At 31.4% G+C, this 24,034-nt stretch overlaps 1 protein-coding gene and 1 non-coding gene across 3 annotated transcripts in view; one reads left to right on the top strand and one right to left on the bottom strand.

Annotated features, from left to right (window-relative positions):
• Positions 1-24,034, bottom strand: part of jing (AE binding protein 2 jing) — a 314,777-nt gene that overhangs the window by 232,413 nt on the left and 58,330 nt on the right. The window lies entirely within an intron of this gene.
• On the top strand, positions 6,336-6,409 carry TRNAN-GUU (transfer RNA asparagine (anticodon GUU)). Its single transcript has one exon. It is a non-coding gene; the product is annotated as a tRNA-Asn (tRNA).

Raw genomic sequence — 24,034 nt, 5'->3', positions numbered from 1 at the left:
TTTAGTTTAACCTGCAAGCCCGTATGCCATACTTTGTCAAAAGCCTGAGATATGTCTAGGAAAGCAGCCGAACAATATCTTTTGGCATTTAGGTCAGCGTTTATTTGGTTTACAAGTCTATGCACTTGTTCTATAGTCCCATGCTTATTGCGAAAGCCAAACTGATGTTCTGGAATAATTTTTCTTTTTTCTATTACATAGTTTAGTTTTTTTATGTATAATTTCTCGAAAACTTTCGAGATTATTGGTAATAAACTTATAGGTCGGTAGGAGGTCACATCTTCTGGTATTTTTCCTGGTTTAAGTATCATTAATATTTTAGCTACTTTCCAGATACTAGGGAAGTAATTAATTCGTAGCATAGCATTAAATATATATGTTAATAGTGTTATAGCATTTTCTGATAGTTCTTTTAAAATTTTGCCAGTAATTAAGTCATAACCAGGAGCTTTTTTAATATTAATCTCTTTCATTATTGTATGTTTAACTTTTTTGACCGTTAATTTCTCGTGCGGTAAATCCATTTGAAATGGCGAATCTAGAAAGCTAGTAATTTTATTTTCGTCATCTTTATGTAGCTGAGACTGGAAAGGTTTAAAAACATTTTTAAGTGTTTTGAGAAAATGTCGGCCTTCTCTTTATTGCTTCTAGCCCAATTATTTTCGTTTGTTTTAATAGGTGGATTATGCTGCTGGGATCTCCTAAGCTTTTTTGTTGCTTTCCACAACGAATAGTCTGTAGCCTCAGTTGATGTCAAGTTTTCTAGGTATTCTTGAATGCCTTGGTTTTGTTCAATTTGGATTAGATCTCTCAGCTCTTTTATGGCCCTATTAAATTTTCTTTTATTCTCTTCAGTCCTTTGCTGTTTCCAATTTCGTCGTAACTTTCTTTTTTCTGCTATCTTTTTCTGTATTGTACATGATATATGTGTATTTTTTCTTGGAAATGTTTCACTGTTGGGAGTCGCGGAATATGCTGCCTCCTGTATATTTTTTGTAAGATTTATTGCTGCTATTTCTATATCCATTTCAGTTTGTAACGGTAAGTTTAGAGAGATATTTTGGTCTAAGTTTTCTCTAAATGAGGGCCAGTTAGTTCTATTATTGCACAGAGAAGGGGGTTTATCTTTGATGGTAATTTTTGAAGAAATTGTTACTATTATTGGTGAATGATCAGAAGACAGGTCGAAGCATGATTCTGCCTGGCACTTTTTTGGATCAATATTTTTTGTAATACAGAAATCTATTGTATCTGGTTTTTTATTTCTGTCTGAAGGCCAATATGTTGGTTCACCAGTAGAGATATGTTGTAAGTTATCTTTCCTTATGGCTTTGAGCAGTTCTCTACCTTTTGAGGTTATTATTCTTGAACCCCACATTAAATGTTTTGCATTATAATCTCCTCCTGCTATAAATCTATTACCTAGCGTACTGAAGAATTCTTGAAATTGTTCTGCCTTGTTGTTATGTTTGGGTGGGCAATAAATGGCAGAAATTGTTAATGGTCCATGGGCTTCCTCTATGGTTATACTGGTGGCTTGCAGGTAGTCTTTGCGGAATTTTTCTTTTTCGAAATGCTTTATATCATCTCGAATTATTATGACTGTACCTCCATGTGCTTTATCACCAGGGTGATTTGTATGATAAAGCTTATATTTAGGAACTTTCAGATAATTCTTGTCCGTAAAGTGTGTTTCGGAAACCATCATAACGTCAATATTTTGTTCATTTACGAACATTTTTAGTTCCCTGGCGTGTTGTTGGAGCCCATTGGCATTCCAGACGGCGATTTTGTAGCTATTGGTTTCAGGCATTAGGCAAGTTTGCTTACGACGGTTGTGAGTAGACCAAGCATCGTACTCATTTGATCCATTAGTTTGGCCATCATATTTTCTAATCTTGAGATGTTGCTAGTGTCAGTAGGTTGAGATATTGTCTCTCGTTTTTGTGCTGAACCATTTTCAACAATTTGGGCATAAGTTATGTCTGGTTGACTTGTTCTGGTGGGTAGTGGTAGATTGGTAGTAGTGGATTGTTTTTGTTGATGCCTTTTTCCCCTTAAGGCAGGATAGAGTTTCTGCTGTAGTTGCTTGTGAACTGCGCAACCCTTGTTGTACAAGTGCAATGAAAGCAATTTCGTTATGGAAAAATCACTTAATTTAATAAAGTAAACTAAGTGATTTGATTCGCAATTTGAATTTATCGATTTGTATCACGGTTGCAGGAATGGAAACATCTTGACCCTAAAATACAAGTCATTATATACAGAAATAGATATTACACGACTTTACCATTCTTCAAAAAAGAGAATGACAGGTGTTTCTAAAATGATATCAAAGGTTTGGTCTGTGGGACAGTTGTGCAGTTGATCATCGTTTTATGAGAAGAATGTGACCGAGTCGTACCTATTATGAGCCAGAACAACAAAACGTCTGTTCTGTACCACTTGTGAAATCACAGTACGTTTTATTGCTACCGGATCACATTAATTTTGGACTCATTAAGAACATTTTCAAGAGCATCAAATAGAATCAGATTCAGAACAATAACAAAAATCAAAGAAGGAAATAATTCCTTTTGTTCAAATTGCAAAGAGTATAGGCGGGAGAGAAATTTGTACTAGAAGTAATACTAAAGGCAATTTTAGCTTTTATACATATTTTGTTCCAAAACCAAAAGTTAGTCAGTTCAATAGTCAATTCATCAATGGGATTTGCCCATAAAAAATAGCAGCAAAAATTGTAGTAACTGATAAAAATTAGATATTTACTTTAATTATGATATATTTTAGTAACTATTTAATTGTTCATTTATAGGTGAAGTATTGCTAGAACTTGTTGATCGAAAGCTGAAGAAAGCTAAATTAGAATAACAGAAGAAATTAGATAGGATTTTGTAAGATGCAAGAATAGTGGAGGACGATACTTTGGCAAGATCAAATTTACTAATATGAGTTCACGTGAATGAAATAAACAAAAGATATAACATTAACCATCAATGACACCCCAATGATCTAATGACTACTACTACTCTGATGAGATGGAGGAGTGAAACAAACAAGGAAAATTTTTTTTATACAAGAGCATAATAGGTAAATAAGTTATTGTTTTATAAAAATAATAATGTATTGACTGAAGATTTTTTTCAGGTGAAAGTACGATAGCCTGCAAGATGAATATTAAGCTTTAAGATAGATGTATGACATACATATATGGTTTCAGGACCTTTTATACATAATATTAGATAATATCAAATCTGTGTAAATATGGTTCTTGGTTTTGGTGAAAATATATTTCAGTATGATCTCTATATAAATACGATGCTTTTCACTCCTTTTTTTTAGATTTTAAAGATTTTCTTTTAATTTTTTTGTCATAAAATATGACCTCCCAGCAGATAAGGAAGTATTAGTAATTCTTTTACTATTGTAATGTATGGAGCGATATACAAAGAAAAATATACCAAAATTTTCAACACTAGTTACAATAGTGTAGCGTCTGTTTCCTCCTACTTTATTAATTCTAATCAATAAAAATACGCATGTGCCAAACCGAAAATTATATTCTGTTTACTGTATGGTATCAGCATGGGTATAGTTTTTCAAAATGTTTTTCACAACTTTCTCTGTAACCACTTCTCTGTAAATCATTGAATTAAAAGCACGTAATCGACAATTTCTTGCAAAATTGCCAAATATGTCTATCAAAATAGATTTTCTGCATTAACATCTTGATTTTTTTCTCACAAAACTTGGGCGACATGAACAAGGAAAGATATTTTTCTATATACGAAGAAACAGAAATAAAAAACGGAAGGCGATATTAAGCATTTTGAGACGAAGGCATGATTGGGACACGACAGTTCAACCTCTATTCATTTCTGATATATTCTCTTTAACTAAATAAATGGTAGTTAATCCTCCTACTTTATTAATTCTAATCAATAAAAATGCGCATGTGCTAAACCGAAAATTATATTCTGTTTACTGTATGGTATCAGCATGGGTATAGTTTTTCAAAGTGTTTTTCACAACTTTCTCTGTAATCACTTCTCTGTAAATCATTGAAAAATCATTGAATTAAAAGCACGTAATCGACAATTTCTTGCAAAATTGCCAAAAATGTCTCTCAAAATAGATTTTCTGCATTAACATCTTAATTTTTTCTCACAAAACTTGGGCGACATGAACAAGGAGAGATATTTTTCTATATACGAAAATACAGAAATAAAAAACGGAAGGCGATATTAAGCATTTTGAGACGAAGGCATGATTGGGACAAGACAGTTCAACCTCTATTCATTTCTGATATATTCTCTTTAACTAAATAAATGGTCGTTAATGATAAAACATAGTAAAATAACGAATTTAATAGATATTTCGAAAACTAAAACCAATTTTAAAAAACAGGTTTCTGATTTGGATTCATCCCCCATTTTACGTTATGAACAGCTTTTGGTTGCAGAAGCGCAAACCGGGTAATTAATACATAGACCTAATCTATAAAAAGCAGTTCATTTTATTTGCATAGATGAAATCTTACTTAAAACCAAATTATCTTTTTTGTTTATCAATTTCAAATAATCACTAACAGATAATTTTAAAATAAATCTCATTGATGTAACCATATTCAATAAACAATTTTTTATGTTTCATCGGACGTGTCTTAATATCACTTTTCATATTAAAACGCACTTTAAAAAAATATATCTTAAGCCATATTACGTTCATTAAGAGTAATTTTCTTTTCCATTTGCTAAAATCAATTTCAATTGCAACAGCGCCAGTGGAAGTGGATTTTTCTTATGGGCTGGCGAGTTCTCTCGATCGAAAGTTAATGGACCGTAGTAGGCTCATTCTAATTAATTACGTTTTTCCTTTTATTGTTCTTTTGCCTTTTGGTGGTTTTGCTTTTTCATAATTATAAGTAATCATCAGTGCGCGGTTGTTAATTGAAAATGCTGCGCCAACAGGTACTAATTCAAGAATTTCATTCGTTTTTTATTCTTATGATTTCAAAATTATTTAGATAAATATGTCATGATAAAATATTATTTATTATGTATCTTATATAGGAAAAAGTGTTATAAAGCCTTTTGGTTTTAAACTTACAAAACTATTCTTATATATTTACTTTTCTACAAGGAAATGGAATGAAAAAATGTCAAATATTGAATTTATGTTGCTCTCTGACAATCGATGTCTCCACTTTTCTTTCCGTTCCTTACCATTTAAATTTAAATAAAACATGTGGCACCATATATCAGTTACTGTGATCTGGTCATAAAAAATAGATATCATCAACTTGTACTACTTGCCGGCTATAGCACTACCTCCATTTTGGAAAAGTGCAAGCCAAAAGCACATCACGTTAGTTATAAAAGCTAATTAGTTATGAAATGTGCAGTCTCTAAAAATAAAAACCATCACATTAAAACCATTTTATTTTACGAAAAAAAGTAGCGATTGAACCAACATCATAAACGATTCTGCTACCTCCACGTAAAAGAAACCCTTATGTTTAGAGACCCCACTGACAGGGTTGCCAATGACAATTTATCAAATTCATATTTATCATATTTTTCTTGCAAGCATTTTGCTTGATGGGTTAAACTTGGGCCACCCAATCACAACATTTATGTGTCAACACAACATTCACCATCATGTTATATTCATTAAGATCAAAATCATGATCCTTGATCAAAATCCAGCATAGCATGAGCTCGCCACTCGTCATCTAATGTTTGTGCTGCCATAAATTTATGAATTACTGGAAATCGCTTCAGCACTGGCAGCAGCACTGGAACAACCAAAGCCGTATCAGTTGCAAGATATATGATAATATAATTCGCAAGCAGACTTTTATTTACTTCTACAACAATATTGACGTAGAAACTGAATATAACATCCGTTTGGCATTAATTTTCAACTACTCCAGAGCGCAGTCACCACCGATTATACCGTATTAAATAGTTCAATTGAAATTTGTGTAGATGCATATTTACATCTCGCAAAATTTGAGCGAAATGTTATTGCCATATTCTTTGACGGGACGAAAATTGCAACAATGTTTCTGATGATGTATGGGTGTAGTTTGATTGTTTACTGATCCGGTTGATTAAATTGTCCTCACCAATCAATCAATATCATGACTGATGTCATAATTTAATACATTTCACTCGTTTATTAGTATTTTCCTGGCCATTAACATGTAAAAAAAACTAAGAACTAAGTAGTACTTGGTACTTTTTTATTGTGTTGCGTTGTGAGTTATCGTTAAAAAAACAAGCTGAGAATTGATCGATTTAAGACTTCATTCAATTCAAAACGGGTCGTGAGCCTCCGTGGCGCAATCGGCTAGCGCGTTCGGCTGTTAACCGAAAGGTTGGTGGTTCGAGCCCACCCGGGGGCGAATATTTTTATTCAAATAAAATAAAATTGAATATTGTAGAAAAAAATAATTAGTTCAAATAACATCGCTGTTTCAATAATCATAGCCTTAGGATAAGTAAATACGCACTTATTTAGGGGCGTGGACAAACCCTCGATAATTTTAAGAAAATATGTCGATACTTATTTTCCGGGGGGAAAATCTCAAAACAAAAATTCGATACTTTGTTTCCAAAACTCTAGGTGTTCGTATCAAACTCTTTCCGCTCCGGTTCTACTTTCGTATCTATTCTACTTTTAGTCTCTTTCGAAAACCCTGGGCTTTTAAAATCGATATTTTAATTTGCAACTAAAAGTTTGATACTCTCATTTACAACTATCGATACTTTTTTGAAAAAAAAATTAGAAAAATATCGATATATTAATATTTTTCGGCATCTCAAAGTATTCCAATACTTGTAAGTGTTTAGGTTGGCGAAAATTATAATGAAAAATAAAGGGGTTTTGTAACTTTTTCCCTTTCTTCACTTCTGTTTTGAGAGATTTTATTGTGAAACAGGATGACCTCCTACTGTTGCAACATATGCGACGATACAGTGGTTTTATCATCACATAAGGATCCATTATCAGCCACAAGAAACCTCCAACTTCATCTTAACAAAGTCGAATTGTGGTTGAAAACATGGCGTAGCAAATGAGACAAAATCTACCCATGTGACATTCACCGATTGTAGAATAACTTGTCCCTCAGTAAAAATAAATAATTATAAACTCTCGCAACCAGACAACGTTAAATATCTGGGAATGCATTTTGATCGACGTTTAACATGGAAGAAATATATAGTGCTAAAACGCAAACAGCTTGGGTTTAAACTAAATCAAATGTATTGCCTGATAGGGAGTAAATCTAAATTATCCTTAGATAACAAGGTTTTTTTGTATAAGTCAATACTTAGGCTCATTTGGACCTATGGTATTGAACTGTGGGGTACTACTAGCATATCTAACATAAATATCCTCCAGAGGTTCCAGAATAGTGTTGCAAGTCATCGTCGATGCCCGATATTACGTATCCAACAAGCTAATTCAGCGCGATATCTCCTTAGAACCCATAACGAGTAATTCGAAGTGTTCTGTGCAAAGTACTCTGAAAGACTGTTAGTGCATCCCAATTCACTGGCCAAACAGTTAAATATGCGTAACAGACAGTGAAGTGCGTAGCCTCAAATGTAAACTACCATGCGAACTGATTAACAGACACATAGAGTGAAATATAATAATTTCTAGAATAAGTTAGAATAGTATCTAAAATAAGATATAGATTATATGTTTTTACAGCACATCACTTACTGAATACATGTCAGTAAAGTTATATTTTATAACGGAAATCATATTATAATACTTATTGCCCACGGACAGATTGTTGAAGTTCTAGGAGATTAATAAAAAAAACTTCTGTTTCCAGAAATATCAATTCCCGCAAATTTATTCAGTAATATAGCAAATAACGTTAAATAAGGTACATTCCAAAGTAAACAAGACTTAAGAACAGGAATATAACTTCCTTGATTTAACAAAACTCATTTATTTAATTCAAAATAGTTGAAGTTGCGGAAACACGTCGAAAAAGTTTTATCCGAGTACTTGAAAAAATCGATTTAAACGTTAAAATACCTGCTTACCTGACCCTTTCCTTACTTGTTGTAAAATACGAATTTTCTCAAGTTGTGTTGATAAGGCGCAAACAGCGAGTGCTCCATAACATAAATTATATTGTATCATCAAATGAAATTAACTCCCTTCACGCTATTTTTGCCCAATATGTTATACTAAACATTCATCACCTGAAGCTCTTTGATAAAAGTTGCCAATTTAAAAACTGAACTTAGGGTTATGGTTGTCCGATATTCAGTCTTACACTAATGTTTCGTCCCTCATAAAGCAATAGCTCGATTTCTAATTGTTTCGTCATGGAATATTGAGATGTAGCTCCGACTTATGTAGCGCTGAAAACGTTATGATTGTTTTAAAACGCACCTTGTATGAAAACATAAAAAAAATAAATAAGTCTAATAATAAAAATCTACTTAAAGATAAGTCGTTAGCGTTTTCCATCATAAAAAAGTCATCATCATAAAATTACAAATTATTCGACGTATTAGTAGCAGTTGTGCAACACGTGGGAGACACGATCTACAGCCATATAATGTGTAGGCTGACAGTAAGAACTTAACCTTAATCTTAATCAATTCTCAACGAAGATTAGAAAGTACTAAAGTGACCACAAGATATTTCACAATTATATCCTCTTTTCAACTTAATTTTATGAACCTATATATTTGGTCTTTATAACCGTTCAACCGCTTAAGAATATTCCAAATAAGCCTAAAATAAAACAAAATCAGCCAGTAATAACTCAGATCGTCGAAATAGGAATTAAAAAAATCTGAACAGAACAGAGTTTTACTAAACACACTAAAAACAAGTAAAGATGAAAAATTATGATATAGAAAAACAAATGTCGGCTTGGTGGTGCAGTGGTAAAGGCGATAGGACGGTACTCCTGCTGTTGCGATAGCCGCGGGTTCGAATACTGCTGGGGCATGGTCGTAAAATTATGTTTGTGATTGTTTAATATTTGTGATTGTCCTAGGCAAGAATGATCCCAGTCACGCCAGTAACCAGGCTGGGTAAGGCCGGATGTCTTTTGGGATGATTTCTAAAGTTGCTGCTTTCTAATGCTGAGGACCGTGGTTTGGAGCCCACGTTAAACTGTAGGCACAGTCCAGATAAACACATAGTTGGTAAAAGGAAACTTTAAAATATATTCAAAAAAAAAGAAAAGAAAAACAAATATTTTGAAACTTATATAAAATATTTTATATTTCTGTGCTTTTTTAAAGAGCCAAGAATTATCGCAAAACCTAATCAGAATGTACAATTTTAAAGTGCATTAAAAAGCCCACAGTTTCCACCTGATGTGCTGTGAATTATTATAATTTTACTGTTATTTTTTAAATTATATTTTAGCAGATATTCGAGAATAATTTTAAGAGAAAAAAGTCTAAATAGAAGGTGACAACAAACTAGGAATCCTAAAGACAAGACCGAATTTAACAATAAACCAAAAAAAACTTACGAAGGGAAATACAAAATTTGAAAAAATAATTATTGCACTTAGTTATGAATTTTTTTATTATTATTATTTAATTATCACATTGTTACTAGTCGTTTCCGTCTAACCTATAATTTATTTCAAAATAACTTAAATCTAGGTATATAACTAGGAGGACCCATCGGCCTTATCTCAATCTCTGGTGAAGTAATGTTTATATATGTCACTGCTGTATTTTTTATTATATGCACCTCAATACACGACTACACAAGATCAGGTGGTTCGATTCTTTTGAGTCTGTGTCCTGTTCTGGTAATACCCAAAAGCTGCAATACTTCAATAGTTATGAATAATAATTATGAATTATGAAACGGTGGGTTGAATCCAGAATAATATACAGAATTTAATTGAAATGTTCCAGAACAAGGTATTGCATAATGAAAATAAGTATCGAGAGAAGTATCTCTACAATCAAAGAAGAAATCAAAACGATAACCAAGAAACACGAAATAATGATGTAATCACCTCCTTAAAAAATCCAAAGCTCTTCGGCTACTAGTTGAGTATATACGATAGTTACACTGAGTGCGACAGAATTTTCACTCCAGCTGCAAGAAAAAACTCTTGCAACGTGTATCCGACTGATTGCACTTGTTACTCGATATTGTCGATCTTTTATCAATAAAACAACATTAAATTTGTTCCAATAATATCTGTAAACTCCTGCAATAACAATTTATTCAGTTTTAGAAGCTCGTTATAAACTACACCTTACCGATCCCACCATATGCACACCAAGACGTTATGACCATGAACATTCCGCTTCAGTCTAAATGTAAATAGCTCTACTGGGCTGTCCTAACAGATCCACATTAATTATCTCTCCTTTTATGACTGGCAATTAATAAAAACCGTGATATAATAACGGTTTCAACGGTCTATTTTTCCTCCTTTTTGATATTTTTCATTGTATGGAAAACGTCTGGGAACAATTAATTCACGATCTATTTGAAAGTTTTCTAAGAGCTTGAGCTGAATTTTCGTGCAATAAGTCTTGCAGTTCATTATTTTGAAACTTTTTTTGTCATCCAGGCTATCCAGTGCTACCGACAAACAATTAGGATATAGCGCAGTAGCATCACCATAAGTTTCAGAAAGTGATTAATGCATTTCGACATTTATTTCTTCAAATCAGATAACAAAATAAGGAGTGTACAAAATGCAGTATTAAACGATCCATGATTAGTATCTGTATACATTGAGTAACTCAACAAAACTAAATAGAAAACTTATTTTTAGATTCTTTAGGTGGCTTAACAGTTGTTTATATTTTAACCAAAAAATAGATACAAGCACATAATAAATATTAATTCATGGCAAGTTCTTACAATTTGGAGAGGAAATACTTTCAAATAACAATTAATTTTGAACTTGAACTTCATTTTTAAATGGCAAAAATTTAACTACTTATAATTACCTCTACATTTTTACTGCTTTAAATCCTTTCAATCCTGAAATTCCCAAAAAATAAAAATGGAAATAAATGAATTGTATTATTTATGTATGAAACATGCGTTTCACTTCACGCTATAAAATCAAATTACTTTCTTGCTAACCCAGTAATACTCTATTAGGTTAATACTCAATTCTAATTCTCAAACTGCAAAAACGAAATATAAATTTCATGGTATATAAAATAAGCATATTCAAATATATAAAATTGAAGATAATACAACAAAAGAGCATCTTCACATAAAACCAGAAAGTTTTTAATGCCTTTAATGTTTTTATACCTGTGGGTTGTTCATATTGTTACTTTTCTTTCATACAAGAAATAATGATAGTGCATTAAATTTAATTCAACTAGAAATAGAGTCTGAAAGGTAAAAAATTAATCTATTTCTAATTATATGAACTTTTCACTACAATGTATCCCGTCATTTAAGTTTAAATAATTAAAGAAGTTCTATTACGGTAAACGGAATGAGATGGAGAAGTTCTCTCCTCTATTATTTTCTACATAGGAAGTAATTTATATGTCCGAAGAATTAACTGTTTATGTAATAAGGTCGTTTTTCATAAATTATCGTAAAAGTTGGCGTAAAATGTCCGTGACTGCGGTAATAAGGAAAATGTGCTGTCCGACAGGTACTTCTTCACTCCTTACGACCGGTAGATTATTGGATATGCTCCACAAGCTCTACCTGAAAGATTATGAAAATAAGAATTTCCTCATTAACCAATACACTTAATAGATAGATCCGATATCCCAAGGTATTATAATCAATATACTATAATATTATGGAAAAATTAATGTCGGTTTTTCTAATCGATCGCGCTAATGTAGCATATATATCCAGCAATACGTATTCAGTGAAAGCATACTGAGTTTTAAAAACATTCTAAATATAAATGTAGCATAAATGCTATAAATATAATATATAATGATGAGTGAATAACTATATCAGAATTAATTCGCTTGTTTTTGATCCAAAAATGTCGATGCCCGATTTCTTCTTATATTTTACTATTCTTTTGGCTGCAATGTAAAACACTAATCCAAGTTTTATCCATTGTTATATAACAAACTAAATATTAAAGCTTATTATTAGCAGATTAGAAAAATGTTATTGTTTTTGTCCAAATGTATTTGACAATAACTTCAAGTAAACAGTTTTGGATATGATCTAATAGTTCACTGCCAGGAAAATGATTTTTAGGTAATTTTCGGTAATCTCTTGGAATCAAATTTTTAATTTTTATGTAAAAGAGGAAATTCTAACATAATGACGACATACATGTTCAATTTTTATTTCTAAACATATATTCTGTTTTCAATATCATCGATAGAAAAAAGCATTCCTTAATATAAAATTTGCGTAAAGATAATAACCAAAATAAACTAACCGAAAATATTATGTTAAAAGAATTTCAATTTCAATAATTTAACTCTATTATTTAAAGGCTGATAAAAACACATCAAACACTAGAAATTATATGACTATATTAAAAATAGTTCGACATGAATATAATTATCTATATAATGTTTAATATCTGAAATAAATGAGTTGTTTAAGTTAGTTATCATAATTTCATCACGGCAAGATATATAAAATACTGTCTGTATAAAACTATGGACGAAGCCCGATTTTTATTTTTACTAAGCCCAGAAAATATGTATTTATTGTTCTTATTGGTTTAAACTATCCCCCATGCTTTAGTATTTTTTAGAGACAGGCCAAGAATTATTAATCGAGGCTACATACGCGTTCCAAGGAATTCCAAAACAATAACAATAATCAACAGTTACAATGCCTAAAATTTAAAAAACGATTCAATAGATCAGCAACCGAGACTACACAACAGACATCGAAATAAAACAAATATGTAATAAAATTGTCAACCTAAAATAAAGCTATGTACAGGTTAAATTTATATTTTAAAATGCAGACTGATTCTTTATGGAAATCGAACAATTTGGGCAGGTTAACAAATAATATTTATGTATATATAGGCAGCCCAAAAGTCTCGTCACAGGTTGGAGCTCCTTCGCCTGCATCAGTCATGAAAATTAATTCGTTTTTTGAGTATACCCAGTGTAATTATTATGAAACTTACGTCATAAAATCGATCAAGCCCTGCAAATAATCTTCAGTCATATCAACCCAATCATCAGCTGCAGCTGCCTACAACAAAAAGTTAAGGGCTTAGACGAGGAATAAATCCATCAAATGGAAATTGGTACATATAAATAAGGATTCTAAGGAAAAACACAAAGAAAAATCCAAACAAATGTAATATCGATGAAATGATCTGGAGTAAGGATGCCAAGGTTAACTCTAATGAGAACTCAACGTATGTATATTAATTAAGCTGGAACATGGCCGCCATGACAGTATAACTTCATATAGGTTACACTAAACTAAGGAAATTCCAAGCCTACAGACATGTAATATGACCATATTACATGTATAACATACATTATGTTAGAGTACATAAAATTTAAGCACCATCAATTAAAACACTTCTCAGATCTCAATGATGAAATAAAAAGATCCTACTATATAACAACCACCGAATAGAGTACAGCACATCATCTTGCTAAAATAAAATCCATTATTCAGTTAATTTGTAACTTGTAATGACTTTTGCACTGTCAACTGGTTTTAATTATTATATCAAACCGTTCAAATATAATAATATTTTAGACCAATAAATACGTCGTTGTACACACCCAAGTGGCTGACGGAACTAACAAAACATAAGAATTGTTAGCACAAAATAATGATGCACAATTTAATCTGAGAGACATCACCAGAAAGTCAGGTCTAAACTAACAAACAAGAGAAATTGTATATAAAACAAAATGAAAATTAAGATTTCCAAGTTATTTATTTAAATCCTATTCCAATTTAGAATAAAATTATTACAAAAAAGATAAGTATACAGTCAAATCTAAATTATCTGTATATAATAAGTTGCTGCTAAACAAGCAAACACTAAAACCTATATGGACTTATGGAAATCAGTTATAGGGAAGTTTTGCAGTAATAACACAAGTATTTTAGAATAAAGTTACCAACGGAACAGTTACTTACGGAAACCTTCGTATTCCAAGAGTCACATAGGAGGTTAAGAAATTCACAACAAGATATGAAGAAAAATGGAAAACTCTTGGATAACACTGAAGTAGAACGCAGACCAAGAGAATGTATAATCTTAAGTAATTGTGGAGTAAAGTGTACTAAATGGTAAACACACTGAAAAGTGTTACTAACTTTTATATAATTAATAAATAAAAACAACATATCAACAAAACACTATAACGTTTTTTATAATAACTTCCTTGACTGGATATAGACCTAATAAGTAATTGTTCTCCTATTGATAAACTTATTAATTCTCTATTATGCCATGCTATTAATAACATCTTATAAATAATGCTTTTTTGTAAGTACTTATTTGTTTAAGAAGTACACAACATAATTTTAATTTAGAAGTTTCATGTAACATTTAAATGAATTATTATAATGCCGACTTGGATGGCGCAGTGGTCCTCCTATTATTACGATAGTCATGGGTTCGAACGAACGATATATATATATATATATATATATATATATATATATATATATATATATATATATATATATATATATATATTTCGAAATAAAACGCTAACTAATTTTTATATTCATAAAATTATTTTAACCCATTCAAAATAATCTTCATATCATACAAAGCTTTTATTCCAATGTTTTCTTTTTGATTGGATTTCTGGAATAAACTTCAAAGTATATTTCGATTCAACTTTGTCAATCCCACAATATTTTAATTTTAGTTTACTCCAATGGAGCTAGGAATATAATACAAGAAATCAAGGAGTATTTCTTGCTGACATCTATAAATAAAACACGATTTTTACGCCTTACTATATTTTGATCTCAGTAGTAAATAAACAAAGGTTTATTACAAGCTAAATGTTTATAAAATACTAAATATACTCTTTACTACGTTATCAAATGTTTTTAATATCTATTTTACATAAATTAAAAATTGCGAAAATTCTAAATGAATGGGATTGGAACAAGCTTCGAACACAAAAACGCGTGAAAACAAAACGAGCGATTTATCGCCATTCCACCTTATTAACATACCGATAAGGATCATTAAGACCAACCAACTGTTAACAATGAACACCCCCGGGCAGTTTTGCATAGACATATATTGGAATTCAGGTTAGAACTGGAGGATATTTATACGCTCGATATATTACCTCCTATATAAATTAATAAAGGAAACGTAATAACTAATATTTATGATGTCGAGTATGATTTTCATCGTACAAATGGCCGTGTTTGAATTGTATTCTATTGTAGATTAATGTCGCTCAGCGTACAACTAGCATACAGAGGTATCATTAAAGATAATTAGGTACTATATCTGATTTACCTATCTGAAATTGGAGTACTTTTACCAATTATGTTGATTTTCACTAATATTTTCGTACCAAATACATAAAATAACTAAAACATAATCTATTTTTAACAAAAAATTAAACCGACTTTTAAAACAAAAAACGTTTTAAAATAAACTATGTACATAATAATCGTTGTAATAACTAAATAAAAATAAACAAAAAACTTAATTAACCTATCTACTACATAACAACTACTATCTATTAGTTTAACCTAATATACTACAAGTATTTTATATTCTACTCTATACACACAATTTAGCTTAATACCTACCTAAACCCATTTTTAAGAACAACAAATTAAATTTGTTTTGTTTGTAATATAATTTTGTGTATGTCATAAAATTTTATTATTATTTATGTACTGTTTGGGCTCGGCACCGACTTCAAACTGATCAGTTCGTAGTAGTTAAAATAATATTGTAAATAGATAAATAAGTTTAGGTAGGTATTAAGCTAAATTGTGTGTATATACTAGAATATAATATACGTGTATAACTAATGATTTATTTAGTTATTACAACGATTATTATGTACATATTTTATTTTAAAACGTTTTTTTTGTGTTAAAAATCTAAGTTTAATTATTTTTTAATTTTTAGTGAGTTCCTTATTTATTTTTTGAAGTCGGTTTTTTTTTGTGAAAAATATTTTATTGTTCCCTTTTTAATGTTAGATATTTACTCAATAAATTATGCAGTTATTCTATTAAGTATTACAGTGGATAGCCCAATTAAAAGTGCAGTCTGTATGATGAAAAAAAGCAATAAACAATGATTAAAAATAAGGAACGCTTCAGGACCCGGGGTCTGCTACCTAGTCTAGGTGATCTGACAAATGTTTCAACCAAACTAGAACAGAAAAAAGTTGCTGTCCCCATTGAGAATCGAAGCCGCGACCTCGGCGTGTGAGCATAACGTTCTAATCGATACACCATACAAATAGTTACCCACTTTGTTCAGTTCAGCTTTTGTCAGCTCAGCAATAACATAATAAACAAATATCTGATTATTTTAGATACAAAAATATGTGAAAACTTTGTACGTGCCTTTGAAGTTTGAGCGTTTCCCTCGATTTCCCCCCCTTCCCCCAACAGATCATGATTTTGTTCCAATGGGACCACCTCGGAAGTGCACTCTTTCGAATAAAAAAATAATGTTTAAAATCGGTCCATAATTGATGGATAAATCGGAAATCTTTTTTCGAAGTCGGTTAAAAATAAACCATTATGACAAACTGGAATAATCTGATACTTTAATTATACTATTTCGATAAGTTTGCAAGACACCATGTCAACAGTGTAATATTTCAGCTTTCATAAGAATATATAACCAATTTATTTTTAAATATAACATCTTTTATTATATAAGATTTTACTAGATAGAGATAGATTACGTTATAGATTAGCAATATTAATTATAATTTTTTTAAAATATTTCTCATCTGTAATTGGATCAACCTACAAACAAAACGAGTGTGGGATAAATACATCAATATGTATTTCTAAGGAATTAATTTAGACTAACTTAAGAATTAACTTAAGCCAAAGCTAAATAAGGAAATTAAGCTTTTAACTACTACTAAATTCATAAAGCCCGTATTGTTTGGTTTGCATCAATATTCCGATTTCCTGACTTTTGTCCAGAAGTTGTATTGCTTCTCTTGCATTATCTTGACATAAATATATTGGATAAGATAAATAACTTGCGGGCATCCATTTTATTCCAAGGTCATCGTGCTGTTCATCATTTGTTGCATAACGATAACTATTGCTAATTAACGAAGAACTTGTCTTGGTGTAATCCCATAAATCATAACCACCATAGGTCCACTTCCAACTAACTATAATCTAATCTATTATCAAAGTAGATGTCGAAGCATTTCGCTGATTCTGCTTGACGAATAGGACCTCCATTAAATGATATAATTAAGTTTCTGTTTTTATGGCCACATACAAATGACATGGGCAGATTTTAAACTATAAAACTGTGTTTTCCAGTTTATAGTCCATTTGTAAATCTTAATGAGGGTTACTTGTAGTTTTATCATGATTATGTCGTTGGCAAATATTTCACGTACCGTTTCTTTTATTGTTGGACAGTTTGGTAAAAAAAGTCCCCAAAACTACAGGTAACATGTTCTAAAATTTGAAAGTTGGGCGTTTTTTTTCAAAAAACTCAAAACTCAAACTTTCGATAATCCAGCAATTGCCACGAAATCATCCGCGGTAACAATTTACTCAAAAGTTCAAAAGTATTACAAGGTATGTATTTATTGAAACGTCTTTTCAATAACCACTATTGTTATATGCACTTAATTTGAAAACGTTAAAGACACAAAACTGCAAGTAAAAAAAACTCAACCAAACACACATTAGCGAATTTAACATGATTGAAAAGTACTGTGTTACATTATCAATACAGATGAAACTTATAGGTATACCAAAAAAATGATGGTTAGATACCAGCCAAGAAAATTTATTAGCTCTAAACTCGTAAAATAACGTCTCAAATAGTTGTTACAATAACTTTGGACTAATTAGAGGAATCTATGACTTCCGGTTCTTTTAGGGACTAAAACCATTCTTTCGCAGAAACCGATTTTTATTGAACGAAGGGAAGAAACTTATTTCCGCGTTATTTTTTTTTGCATATTTTGAACAACCTAGTACAGTACAATCAAGGTGAATAATGTTCATACAGCACTAATATATGCAGTACTCACTCATACAATAATAATAATCATACCAGATATATAAAACCTTGTAGATTTTTATTAATTGCAACTCTTCATACTAAACTATACCATGGTCTGTATTTTCTTTCCGACATTTTCGCTAAAGAAAACTTGTTATTTACAATGAATAGTTAAAATGTATTTTTTGAAAGTATTGGCCATTTCATTCGATACATTTTGCCCATCTGTCGGACATTTTATGGATGCTAGCACAAAAGAACAGTTTCTCCATTGAGCCATTCATGGAACCATTTTTTCATTTCTTCAAAATTGACGATGTGCTGCTCTGCACGTTCCATCAATGCGAAAAGATGGTAATTGGATGGAGCTAGGTCTGGAGGGTACGACGAGAGAGATTCCGGTAAACCGGCTTTGCCGGGTGATTAACCATGATATTTTAGCTTGGAATTTTCGAAATAAACCCATTGTTCATCGCCCAATGCTATTTGTTGTAGAAATTACTTCCTTCCACACCTTTGAAACAGCTTTTCGGTGACAACTTTTCGATTTTCTAATTGCCTGTTATTGCCACCTATCTTCCCATCGTTTGGATCTTTCCCAGCGCTTATAATGGTTCACAAATTACAACTTGATTCAAATTCAACTTTTCCTCTATTGTTTTGGAGTTTGTATTGGCTCTTTATCCAATAACTCCTGCAATACCAGTATTACAATACTTAAATATTTTCGGGCTACCAGAAACGTATTTGTCTTGAAGTTGGACAAAACTAATCGTATTTGAATTGTTCATCTCGAGTTTCACATGGTTGGCTCGAACGTGCTCACAAGCGTACGCCGATTTCTCCATCAAGTCTCTTCCAGCAAATAAGTGCTTTCAGTGACTTTTTTCTTTTCATGAAACAAAAAAAGTAACGGGTTTTCACAGGCTGTTATTTTGGCGGAACGTAACTTGTAATGTTATGAGGTTAGTAGAATAAAATGACATATGCTTTAAATAACAATATCGCTAGTAAAAAATGTTACAAAAATAGGAAACTAATTATACCACACCTAGCATATGCCACGCCTACCTATATTTTTTATTTCTTTTCTTATTTTCTAGCCAGTTCCTTAAGAGGTTATACTATCTTAACATCGACAAAATTGAACGGCCTTGAATTGAAATTATGAGGTGCTCATCAAATGTCATTCCCAGAGAGAAGCTGGTATATATTAGTTTTAATCATAGTTCCATTAATCAACCACTGGCAAATAAACTAAACTGTAAATACAATCGATTGCTATTGTTATGCTAACCTATAATGCTGTACAGCTAGTAAAATTCAAAAATAAAAAATAAAATGCATTTTTACACATATTTAATAATAACCGTTAATTAATTAGTAGAATTACAAAATTAATAAATCGAAGTGGTAACTTCAAGTTTGACCTTTTTTAAATTTACAAAATAATGAATATTTAAATCATGTAAGCAGTGTAGTAATTAATAAAGTAATTAAAACCTAGCTAGCACGGTGAATGTAATATCGCTATTAATTTGATAAATAACTAAGTTATAGTGGCGATTTAATAAGCAATCTATGAAGCTTCTCTGGTATTTAGGGAGGAATTTTGAGGTCGCCGAGAGGAGGTTAGCATGCCGGGTAACGTGAAACGTAATTTTTTACAGGAATTTTAATAGATACGAATGATTAAATCAGGATATCGTATGTGCAATATAATTACGATGATTTTTTATAATGGGTGTTAATTTTCTACACTTATATTAACACTAGGGATTAAATCTTATCTCTGTCATCTAAAGACCGTAATTTTAGTGTTTTGAAGCTTATTGATAGTCTATATTGTCAAATTCGAGAATTATAACGCTTATATATTATATTTATATTATATATATTTATATAAGGACAATAGGAAGTTATCTAGATATTCGAAAAAAAAACGAATATTTGTTTTTATATTTTCAAATCTTAACCCATTAAAAATATACTCTTAAGAGGATTTTTACAAATTTAATTTATTTTTGGAGATGTGTAACTTTTTTAGTGACGCGACATCTAAAAACGAAACTTTAAATACGTTTTTCTCTTTTTCCGAGAGAGTTAATATATCTCAAGTTCTACTGAACCGATCTACCTGAATTTGATGTGAATCTCTTCTATATACATTCTTCTATCATATAAAGTAAAACTATAAAAAATAGATTTACTGTTTTTAAAAAATTCGAAACTGAAATAAAATTTAAAATATATCTCGTTTATTCAAACAGCAGTAATTTGGCGAAAAATATTATTTGACTTTTTCATTACTTTATATGAAAACAGCACTTCTCTAGACTAAGAAATTTCATCTTTTAGTGCAAATTATTAGGAAAGTTGCAATAGTGTCAACGATGATTTTTAATTTTTTTCACTTCTGTATCCTCTACAAATATATATGTATTTTCTACAAATGTCTAGTACAAAAATTGAAAATAAAAATATTATTTCTGTTTTTTTTTAATTCTTTATAAAAAATATCTAAAATTCTTACCCCTAGACTAAAATTACTCTCGTTTAATATTAAAATACTGCTCTAGTCTTACGAGGTGGTTTTTAAAAGTAAACAACGATAAGTATAAGAGAATCTCTTATGAGGTCTTACATAAATATATATTTGTTCTTTTCAATTCAGACCAGACAATTATAACAGGTCAATTGAAAAGTTCCCGGTCTATCATAGTAAAACACATTTTTTTGGCAAAATTATTTTTTTTATTCAACATAATTCCCTTCAAGGGTGATACACTGATTATAGCGACCCTCCAACTGTTAGATACCATTTTTGTAGAACGATTTGTCCTTTGCTTCAAAATAGGCCGCAGTTTCGGCGATCACCTCTTCATTCGACGAACATTTTTTCCCAGCGAACATTCTTTTGAGATCTGAGAATAGGAAATAGTCGCTGGGGACCAAATCTGGAGAACACGATGGATGAGGAAGCAATTCGAAGCCAAATTAATGGATTTTTGACACGGTGCATTGTCTTGGTGAATCAGTACGTTTTTTTTTTCTTCAAATGCGGCCGTTTTTCAGCGATTTCGGTCCAATAACGCTATGTAATAGTTGTTGTTGATGGTCCTTCCTTTTTTAAGATAGTCAAAGAAAATTATTACATGCGCATCCCAAAATACAGGCGTCATAACCTTGCCAACCGACTGTTTTTACCGGGCGTTTTCCCACGCTTTGGAGCGTCTTCATGGTGTGCAGTCCACTCGGATGACTGTCGAGTGAAATGATGGAGCCATGTTTCATCCATTGTCACATGTCGACGCAAAAACTCGGATTTATTATGCTTGATCATCTTCAAAAACTGCTCCGAATCAACAACTCGTCGTTATTTTTGGTCAAAAGTGAGCTCTCTCATACCCAAATATTCGTGAATGATATGATACATATACACGCTCAGTTGATATCTTTGGATTGTCTGCTATTTCATTCAATTTCAATTTACGGTCAGTCAAAATCATTTTGTTGATTTTTTTATGTTTACGTCGGTAACAACCTCTTTTGGGCGTCCACTGTGTTCGCCGTCTTCGGTGCTCATTTCACCACTTCTAAAGTTAGCATACCAATCCTTGATGGTTGATTTTCTTGAGGCAGTGTCCAGAAACTAAACATCAAGTCTTTTTTTACTTCAAAAAGCAATATTTTATCAACACGCGAAATTCCTTTTTATACATTTTTTTCACAATAACAAAAGTTGCTTCACTTAAAATGCTATAATTCACAAACAAATGATCCGATAGCTGTCAAATTTATACATGCATCTTTTGAGGGTTAGGGCTAACTAAAAAACATATGAATTTAATTCTAGTAGCGCCGTGCAATCCTAATTGTAATGTAACTTACTATTTAAATACATAAACATGGAAGTATATTCTCAAGTCCTTTACCTTAACTAATAAATAAATGACCCGGTGATCTTCGTCTCACCTACATCCATCTTGCAAATTTTTTTCCAACAATAACAGTCAAAACATGCAAAAATATAAAATGTTACTCTAGCTACAACTGCTGATGACAATGTGATACTTATTATCGGAGACAATATCGAAAAATAACCAAAAACCAAAATAACCTTTCCCTGGACATCCGCAAATATTTCAAAATCAAAATTAGCTAAATCGGTCGAGCCGTACTCGAGTTTTAGCGAGACTAACGAAGATTATATCTTAGAATAGAATTCTGAAATGTATTATATCATCAGTTTTCATACAATTTGATACAAAAAACTGATCCCTATCGTCGAGACTTACATCAAATAACGCCAAAGAAGACTGACAAAGAAGGTGGGACGGAGAAGAGCGTAAAAGCAGAAAAAAATTAAACATCTGCCGAAATGGGTGTGCCCGCACAATTCATTCAGATACCTAGGGGCCTCGATCAGCTAGCCTTTTGCCGTCTTCGCAGATGAGCTAACAATTCCGACGTAATTTACGACGTATGTCCTCGATTACGTCCTGTTCTCCATACTTCTTCAAAGCACTGCCCACCATCAGCTGATACCAAAGAAGGTGCAGGCTGGGGGTGTCAGCTGCCACGGCCATGTGGCATTCCCGGAATAATGATACTCTGTGGCTACAAAAAAATCTCCACACCGATAAGTAAAAATCACATTAAATTCGACAGAATCAAGTTACATGATATTATTTACATAAAACAGAGCACTTCAATAATATTCGTCATCATTCGAAAAAATAGTTGATATATAAAACAAAAATTGATGAAAATATATTAATTTACTTAGGGATAATTAATTAGCAAAAAAATTCAACGATACTGTAGCTCTAAAACTCATTAAAACCAACTTAAAGAAGATGAAACCATACGAGTAATTGAATATAAGTGAGAACGTAAAATTTATTATAAAACAAAGTTGTTAATAAGTTTAGTATAATAGATGTTATTAAAGTAGGTTATTTAGTAGAAATATCGTTAAACATTATCAGGTTCATTTAGAAAAAGCCTCATGTTTAATCTAATAAATACAGGTGTCAATTTGTTATAGTAAATTAATCTCCATCAATAATGCGAAACATAAAAATAGTCCTTTTTTTATTATTTAATTATTACATTGTTACTAGTCGTTTCCGACTAACCTACAATTTGTAGGACCCATGGGCCCTATCTCAGTCTTTGGTGAAATAATGTTTACATATGTCACTGCTGTATTTTTTTTTATATATGCACCTCATACACAACACTACACAATATCGGATGAATTGATTCTTTTGAGCCTGTGTCCTGGTGTTATCCAAAGGTTGCAATACTTCAATATTCTCATGAGAATGGAGCCTTTCCTCATGACCCCTTGTAATTCTCTTAATTTCTTGACTCACTGTGGGTATCTGAAAGTATCGATATAGGTAATCAGTCTTATAGTATTTGGGTGCGCCCACAATACCTCTAGGACTTTGTTCTGAAAAATTTGTATTTTCTTTGCAGAACATACCCCCATGTTACTCTTAGCAGAACATCCCCATAATTGAACTCCGAATGTCCATATAGGTTTCAGTATTTGCTTATATAATAGCTATTTATTAAGATAATTGTGATTTTCTTCCAGTTAGCCAGTACATTTTCCTATATTTCAATTCCAGTTCTTTTCTTTTCTTCTTTATATGTTCCTTCCGGCGAAGTTTTGCATCAAGATTCATTCCAAGATATTTAGCGTTGTTGCTATGTGGAATGATAGTACAAATTTAGTTCTTAAAAAAGATTTTTTACAATATATCTGCAGTATCCTACACTATGACAGCTGACTGACTGGTTTCCGGCGTTGAGTTTACAAACAATATCACAAATTTTATACATAAT

This window comes from Rhynchophorus ferrugineus, unplaced genomic scaffold (assembly GCF_030347505.1).
Source record: "Rhynchophorus ferrugineus isolate W39M unplaced genomic scaffold, kcgeb_rfMv2 rfM3, whole genome shotgun sequence".
Lineage (NCBI taxonomy): Eukaryota > Metazoa > Arthropoda > Insecta > Coleoptera > Curculionidae > Rhynchophorus > Rhynchophorus ferrugineus.
The sequence above is the reverse complement of the archived record's forward strand: the minus strand, read 5'-3'. Positions and strand labels throughout refer to the sequence as shown.